The following is a 7,510-nucleotide window of genomic DNA, read 5'->3' as shown; positions in this document are numbered from 1 at the left end:
GATATTCTGTAGAGATCCAGATCTTCTTACATCTCAGGCTGGTTTCGTGGGTGCTCAGAGTGGTCTGGTAGATATCCAGCTCAATTCCCGGAACCGGCTGGAATAGGGTCCTCTACTCCTCTGCCATTTTCCCCCCCTCCTCTTAAAGAAATTTTTTAATTGAAGTATACAGTTGACAAACTAGAACTTCAGAATTTATAATATTGTAAAATGGTTGAAATTTAATTACTCACTGAATGCTAATTGAGCTGTTCTACTTAAGTAATTTTTTAGTAGGAAAAATTTTATAGACTGCTTTATGTAATGCTAATTTATGTTCATTAGCGTTTGAAAGGAGAAAGTAATTTACCTTTTTAATGATTTGAGAGTGGTAATACCCTATTTTCCTTGTTCTTGTTTTGTATAAGGACCTGACCCTACATTTTTTGTAATTTTATTTTATATATTTCACATAAAATGTAATGTTAAAAAACTTTTAGCCCATTGGGAAAATTTCTTAAGTTTTTAACTATCAAATTTAAAAATAATTATCATTATTTCCAAAGAATACAAGCATATAGGGGGAAAGTGTTACTTCTTTAACTTCAGGATTAAGAAAACTTGAGCTTGAGACAATTCATTTCACCACTCGCCCCCACCCCCATCTCCCAGATTAGCATGTTTGCATTTGTTTATTTCTCCTGGTTCCTACCTTGTTACTCCAGGTCAGGCAGAACCTGAAACCTGCCTGGTGCGCATGCCTTCTCCCTCATCGTTTTATTTTATCATCATAATGTTTGTTTATAGCACCTCTTACAGTGAAAGGGAGGATATATTTACTAATCATTTGTATTTGTGTTTTTAATGTGCATTACCTCTTTTTCCTTTTAATGACATTCTATACTTCTAAAAAATAAAAGCTTTTAAACTGTCTATTGGCTAGTGTGATTTTTAATTATGATATTTATTTGAAAATATTACTAATAAAATTGTAAAGCAAAGCCTTGCCAGGTCTTTTTGAGGCATCTGTTCCCTGATGTAGTGTTATGAACATTATCGATGACCACAGATCGTAATCTTGCTGTATGCTTACTGGGGTGCTTCAGGGCTTATGAACTTGTGGAATTTTACTTTTGTAATTTATAGTCAACTTATTCCTTTGACCTGTGTACTTAGTTTACATTTTCAGTTCACGATTTGATGCGAAGAAAAATTCCTCCTTGCATATGAATTTGTTCCTATTTGGGGGGCAGGAATCTAAAGAATATGAGATAACCCCTATTAGTTAGGAGTTGGAATTTTCAGAAACTGGAACTCAGTAGTACATATATTTCAGGCCTGGGTTTGATTATAGAGGTCTTTTAAACTCACCTTTATGGTTCCTATCTCTGAAGAGCCAGCTTCCTGCAGGTGGCTGGTGAGTGCCTTCGGCATTTTCACAGGGCAAGGAGAGAACACTTCCATCCTCTTCCTGGTCTCTCTCCCCCGCTCAGGAACCCTTTACACTTTATCGATATTTTCTGTAGCTCCATTGGGCTACATATATTCATGTTATTTCTTTAAAGTATTAGTGAAAGAAGTTCATAATAAGAAAAGCAGGGAGAATACGGGGTTTAAAGTCACAGGGACAGAAGAAACAGTCCCAGAGTAGGAAGAAGGGTGTTGTTTTCCAGCACTGATGTGATGTTCATCTCTGTTTCAGAATGGGTGGTGCGGTGGTAAATGCTCTGCTAGAAAGTACGTACAGAGTGCCATGGAGGTGCAAAGGGAGGGACTTTTGAGCAGTGCCTTGAAAGATCATTAGGTGCTAGCTAGGCATGCCAGGCAGAGGGCACCTTGTCCACAGGCATGGATGGGAAGAACTTCTGGAACATAGAGTATATGCCTGAGGTTGGAGAGAGGTGGGGCAGGTGGACAGAACCTAGTTTATCAGGTGCCTCCTGTGCCATGTTAGTTGTTTTCTCCATTTTTATCCCGAGTGTGGAATAAATCATTGTACAGTTTTAAATGGGGGAATAGCATGACTGCATTTGCATTTTAGAAAGATTATAATACAGGAAATATGGAAGAGGCATTGGAAGGGGCCAGTCGCAGGTGAAAGTCTGTTAGGGACTTCGTGCTGCTGAGGAATGAAGGGACCCAGGACTCTGGCTGTAGGAAAGGGAGGGGGGCTTGCAGCTTTGTGAGCTGTGGGAAGGAGGACATCCGGGATGACTCTGGGTATCTGTCTTGGGTAGATTGGTGGGTGGAGATACTGCCGCGTGTGAAACAGAATCTAGACGGAGGACTAACAAGAAGTTGGTTTGAACATGAAAGCATTTAAATGGAGCTGTCCCAATAGGCAGGTAGTCAGAGAGTTGAAGTTGAGAGGGAGATTTGGGTTTGAGGTAGGGATTTGGACATCCTTGGTATTCTGTGTGGTAAAAGTTCTGGGTGGGAATGAGACCTCCTGGGCAGTTTCTGTTGGGGGGTGAGCTGGAAGGAAGCCGAGGGGAAGGTTCTGATGGGAGACCCATGCAACTGGGGAAGCAGGAGACTGGAGGGGTCTAGCAATAATGGTCATCTCTATTGCTAGGTTCTTGAAAGAGAGGATTGAGAGCTGGGTAGCAGAGTAGCTCCACTTGACTTGTCGTGGTTGGAGATGATCTTGGAAGCCACTCAGATGCACTTGCCATTATATTTCTTTATTGATCTTTCTTTCCTTCTTTCTTTCTTTCTTTTTTTTTTTTTTGACAGATAAACTTAACCAGATACTGTGTTTTCATTAAATTCATTTCCTGACGGTAGACCCTGACATAGCTTTCTGTTTATTTGTTCACCAAGTGTGCTGTGAAGTGTACCCGGGGAGTACCTTTGAGTCTGGCCTGGCCCCTCGAACCCTCACCTCCCCCCCGAATGTTCAGGCAGGTCCAAACAGTTGAAGCATATCTGCGCTGCAGCCCCATCCATCCCTGCTCTCCCGGGAGTGCTTCTGTCTTCGGGGGCAGTATGTGTATGTGCTCCATCCCAGCCTTTTCAGACTTCACTCTTGAAGTAAGTCTGATAAATTCCTTCATGTGTGACTAAACCTCAGTGTACTTCAACAAATTTGTATATTTTAAAAGGAGTCAAAGAATGAATCTCTCTGACTGGAATTTCATATTTCAGAATACCTGTGGAAGAAAGATTTTTAGGGATGGTACTACCTATTTACTTCCTTCCTTACATTTTACCTATTTTTAAAAAAATGAGTTATAATTTCCATATAACATTGTGTAAGTTTAAGGTATATAACGTGTTGATTTGCTCTATTTATGTATTACAATAAGATTACCCCTGTAGCATTAGCCAATATGTCATGCCACGTGATTATTATTTCTTATTTGTTGTCAGAGCAGTCAAGAAGAGATGGTACCACGTTCTTTTTATACTATAATAAGTTTGGCCAGCCTCGCTTCACATTACCATTGTCAAAAATAAAATTAATAAGGAGGAGTCTGCTTCACAGAATAATTAACCAGTCAGTTTTTGAACCAGTTATAAAAATGAAATTTGTATGTTCTAATTTACAAAATCTCATTAAAACAATATTCGGGGCTCAGGAAAGTCTGGTTTGAGCTCTGTGGTTGGCTGACCCCTTCCCAGGCATGCTTTTGGGAAGGTCCTCAGGACCTTCTCAGATGACTCTTCCATCTCAAGTGTGCTGTTCGATGGAGAGCCTGGTCATTTTATAGCTAGGGCGCGTCGTACTCGTTCCTCAGTGATAGAACCAGTGGGCAGGGCCCCAGCAGCCACTCAGTCGGCTTTTGTCTGGTTTGAGAAGATTTATTACTTCATTGGATGAGACTGTCATTCTGAGTACCATGGTGACCCATAAAGGATCATGAATTTTGCAATTATACCTGAGTCATTTCACATAGAAATTTGTATGAAGCAAACATCTCATAAAAGATGTTAGGCTCCGGGCACCTGGGTGGCTCAGTTGGTTAAGTGTCTGCCTTTGGCTCAGGTCATGATCTCAGGGTCCTGGGATCGAGTCCCGCGTCGGGCTCCCTGCTCAGCGGGAAGCCTGCTTCTCCCTCTCCCTCTCCCCCTCCCCCCTGCTTGTGCTCTCTCTGTCTCTCTCTTCCTATGTCTCTCTCTGTCAAATAAATAAAATCTTAAAAAAAAAAAAAAGACGTTAGACTCTAAGATTACAAAGTTGCAACTGTAATTGTGCTAATTCAACAAAAAATATTTATGGAAGTATTTCAATGATATGGGAAGACTTAAAGACATTATTGCATGTTTATTTGGTGGAACTCAACACAATCATCGCATGTTTTTGAAGAATAATAACAAAGGAAATGACTATTTTGTTAAAGGAAAAGGACTACACAATTCTGAATATGGTATCCCGTTTAAAAATAAATTCACAAAAAGTCTGAAATAAATTACATAGTAAAGTAATGATCTTCCTGAAGAAACATAAAATCTTTCCTTCTATTTCAGCTAATCTTCCAGTGCCAACAATTGCAGCGATAGATGGACTTGCTTTGGGTGGTGGCCTTGAGCTGGCTCTAGCATGTGATATACGCGTAGCAGGTGAGAATTAATCCTATCAGAAATGAGGTTTGTGCTTACTCTTCAGATAATTCCAAATATTTTATTCTTTTCTGTTGTTGAGTAGAATATTTAGAAGAAGTCACCCGTTGGACTTGATGAAGTATTGAAGATTCCCAGTTAAGAAAACAGTCTGATAGAGTCTCTTATTGGCCTTAGCAAGTAGGGGAGGAGAATGGGAATTGGGTTAGACAGAACTGAATTTGAATCACAGGCCCTGTCCTTTTCCGATCCGTTTCCTCCTCTAAAATGGGGGAAATGGCAGGAGCTGTTGTGAAGATCAGGTGAACTAATCTGTGGCATGTGCCCAGTCCAAGCACTTAATTCTTGTCAGCTACAGGAATGATAACTTAATCTCTTTGAGGTTCACTTTCTTCTTGCTTGGTTTCCTGTGGGTCGGATGAGGCGATGATGAAAATAATAATGAGAACACTTAGTGCTGGCTGCGTGCTGAGCGCTGACCCGGTGCCCAGCCCTGCTCGAAGCCCCTGACGTGTGTTAGCTCGCACAGTCGGCCCACTAGCCCTCCATAGGTGGAGGATAGGTGCTCTCTGGTGCTGGAGGAAGCCGGGGCACGGGGAGGAGACGTAGCAGGCCCGGAATCAGTGGCTGAGCTGGGATTGGAACCCAGGCAGTCCGGCACCACGGCCGTCACTCCCCCTGTCCTGCGAGAGCCCCGCAGACTGCCACCATATGGTCACACTGGGGTGACACAGAGGGGCCCTGGGACCAAGGACTGGGCGAAGCAGGCAACAGCTGTCTGTCACCGTTCTTCCCCCGGCCCTCACTATCACTCCTGGAGCAGCTGCCTGCTAAGACTAGTCAATATAATTAGGTTTTCAATAATTTTTGACTGTTTCTTGGGATTTGTAGCTGCTAGTCCGTGTGGACTCTTTTCCTCTTTCCACTTTATTTTAGATCTCTACTTACTTGTCTGAAATCATGAGTTTTAAATGTAAAAGCTAAGGTACATGTAGTCCATTTCTGAAAGAGTGCAGATTCTGGGAATTAGGATATGGGAGGTGGTCCAAGTACATTTGGATATTCAAATAAAGAAATAATTAAGATGTTTTAAAGTAGCCGTGAAAACAAAACACGGAAAGAGGAACCCCGTCCAGCTGTCAGAACAGTAAAACCATTTGTCCAGAGTAACTAGAGATTCGGCCCTGACAGGCTCTGTATCTGATATGATATATTACGCTGTTTGATTTGGAGGGCTCTCTGGGCGGCTAGAGATTCCTGCTTGTCGGACACAGCCTGTGCTCCCCATCCTGAATAATTAACGGGGTCTAAGCCTGCAGACATGACTCGGCAGTATCAGGTCAAATTATGTAGTCATAACCCTGGTCTTCCTGCGTCGAAAATTAATTCACTGCCGAGCAATTTTTAACAGGAAATGTTATGTGAATCTCTTGATGTATATCACTTACAGTGTTTACTATTTCCATAACTAAATGCCTTCTGAAGCAACTTTTAAGAAGATTTGTGACACAGACTTAATTAGTAAACAGAATATTTGTAGCTGATTTTACTAACTTTTTCAAGTCATAATATTTGAATTTGATGATAATGGATTTTACTTAATTTTCTTCCTTCCTTTTTAGCTTCCTCTGCAAAAATGGGCTTGGTTGAAACAAAGTTGGCAATCATTCCTGGTGGAGGTATGAATTGTTCACGCCCGTTGGTTTATTTTCAACAACAGGGCATAAGGCAAAAGGGTGTTAATTGAAAAGGCAGCATTTTCGATAAAGAGACTAATACTATATAGTTCGCTTTTGTAGCAAAGTCCTTATTCAAAATGTGCTCTTTTAGCTTAGGTAGTTGAGAAGATGCTGGGTATGTTGGGTGCTCTCTTTTTGTGGTGTCTCCTGGGCTTTTCTGTATAATTTCTTAATTTTTAAATTATTGTATCAGTCACATTTTTCTTGAAGGGTTGCACTGATATTTTGAAACTTTTGTGTGGGTATATAAACGTGCGTGCCCTCAGAGAGCAGCCCGCACGTGGTCAGACCTCATTGGAGGAGCGGGTAGGGCTTGCCAGGCTTCGTGCAGGTTTTTTGTGTTTCTGGGCAGCAGGACAAAAGTTGGGGTTGGTGGGTGCCTGAATTTGGAGCTGAGGTATTTCTTCTGTCAATTCAAAAAAGGTAGGTGAGCTGCGTTTTGGGAAGACTCATTTAAGAAAGCACTTTTCCAACATTGATAATGAAATCTTGTATCACCCAGTAAATCTGAAATTTTGGTTCTTTTGTCTGATGAGAGAATTTGGAGCTATTCCCGTTTCATGAAGTCGTTCTCTCAGAAAGTAGAGTTCATGTGAGATGTGCACATTGAGAATTTATTAGTATATGAATTAAATAGCAGTAACAGTTTAAAAATTAAAAGCAGTGTTTGAACACTTCAGGCATGTTTGTACCTGGACAGGTTATAAAATTGTCTGTTTAACCTTCTCGTTAGAAGAGTGCTTATCCTGATTAGGGTGGATAAGGAGAAATTAAAACACAGTTCAGTGAAACTGGTGACTACCCAGGTCAATGTGTAAGACTCACTAAAAGGTTTCTACTTCGGTCGTCCATGAAAATGCTATTCTTGTGGGTAAAGCACTTGATATCTGCCTGTTCGACCATGCCAGTCTTGTTTACGGTGACTAATGAAAACACTCAGAGGAGGATTTCTATGGAAATGGATCCAACTGAAAAGAATTATCAGGTAACTAATACTGGAAGTAAAACAAGCTTTGGAAAAAAGATGATGGTATGATAATGTTTCTGAAATTCTTTTAAGAAGCAAGCTTTTATTGGTAATTAGGGTATAGCTAACCCTAGAAGGACAGTGACTGTAGTGAAGTGGTGACCCCCCCCCCCAAATATAGGACAGCCTGGAACCTGTGAGTGTAACCTTACTTGGAAAAAGGGTCTTTGCAGGATCTTAGGGATCTTAAGGATCTTAGATG

At 41.1% G+C, this 7,510-nt stretch overlaps 1 long non-coding RNA gene across 1 annotated transcript; it reads left to right on the top strand.

Annotated features, from left to right (window-relative positions):
* Positions 1 to 133: 133 nt before the first annotated feature.
* Positions 134 to 7,410, top strand: LOC145718042 (uncharacterized). The gene is made up of 2 exons (XR_014141548.1): positions 134 to 4,542; positions 6,165 to 7,410. It is a non-coding gene; the product is annotated as an uncharacterized LOC145718042 (long non-coding RNA).
* Positions 7,411 to 7,510: the final 100 nt, after the last annotated feature.

This window comes from Leptonychotes weddellii, unplaced genomic scaffold, assembly GCF_054177405.1.
Source record: "Leptonychotes weddellii isolate Sample4059 unplaced genomic scaffold, ASM5417740v2 HiC_scaffold_10337, whole genome shotgun sequence".
In the NCBI taxonomy this organism is placed as follows: Eukaryota; Metazoa; Chordata; class Mammalia; order Carnivora; family Phocidae; genus Leptonychotes; species Leptonychotes weddellii.
The sequence above is the reverse complement of the archived record's forward strand: the minus strand, read 5'-3'. Positions and strand labels throughout refer to the sequence as shown.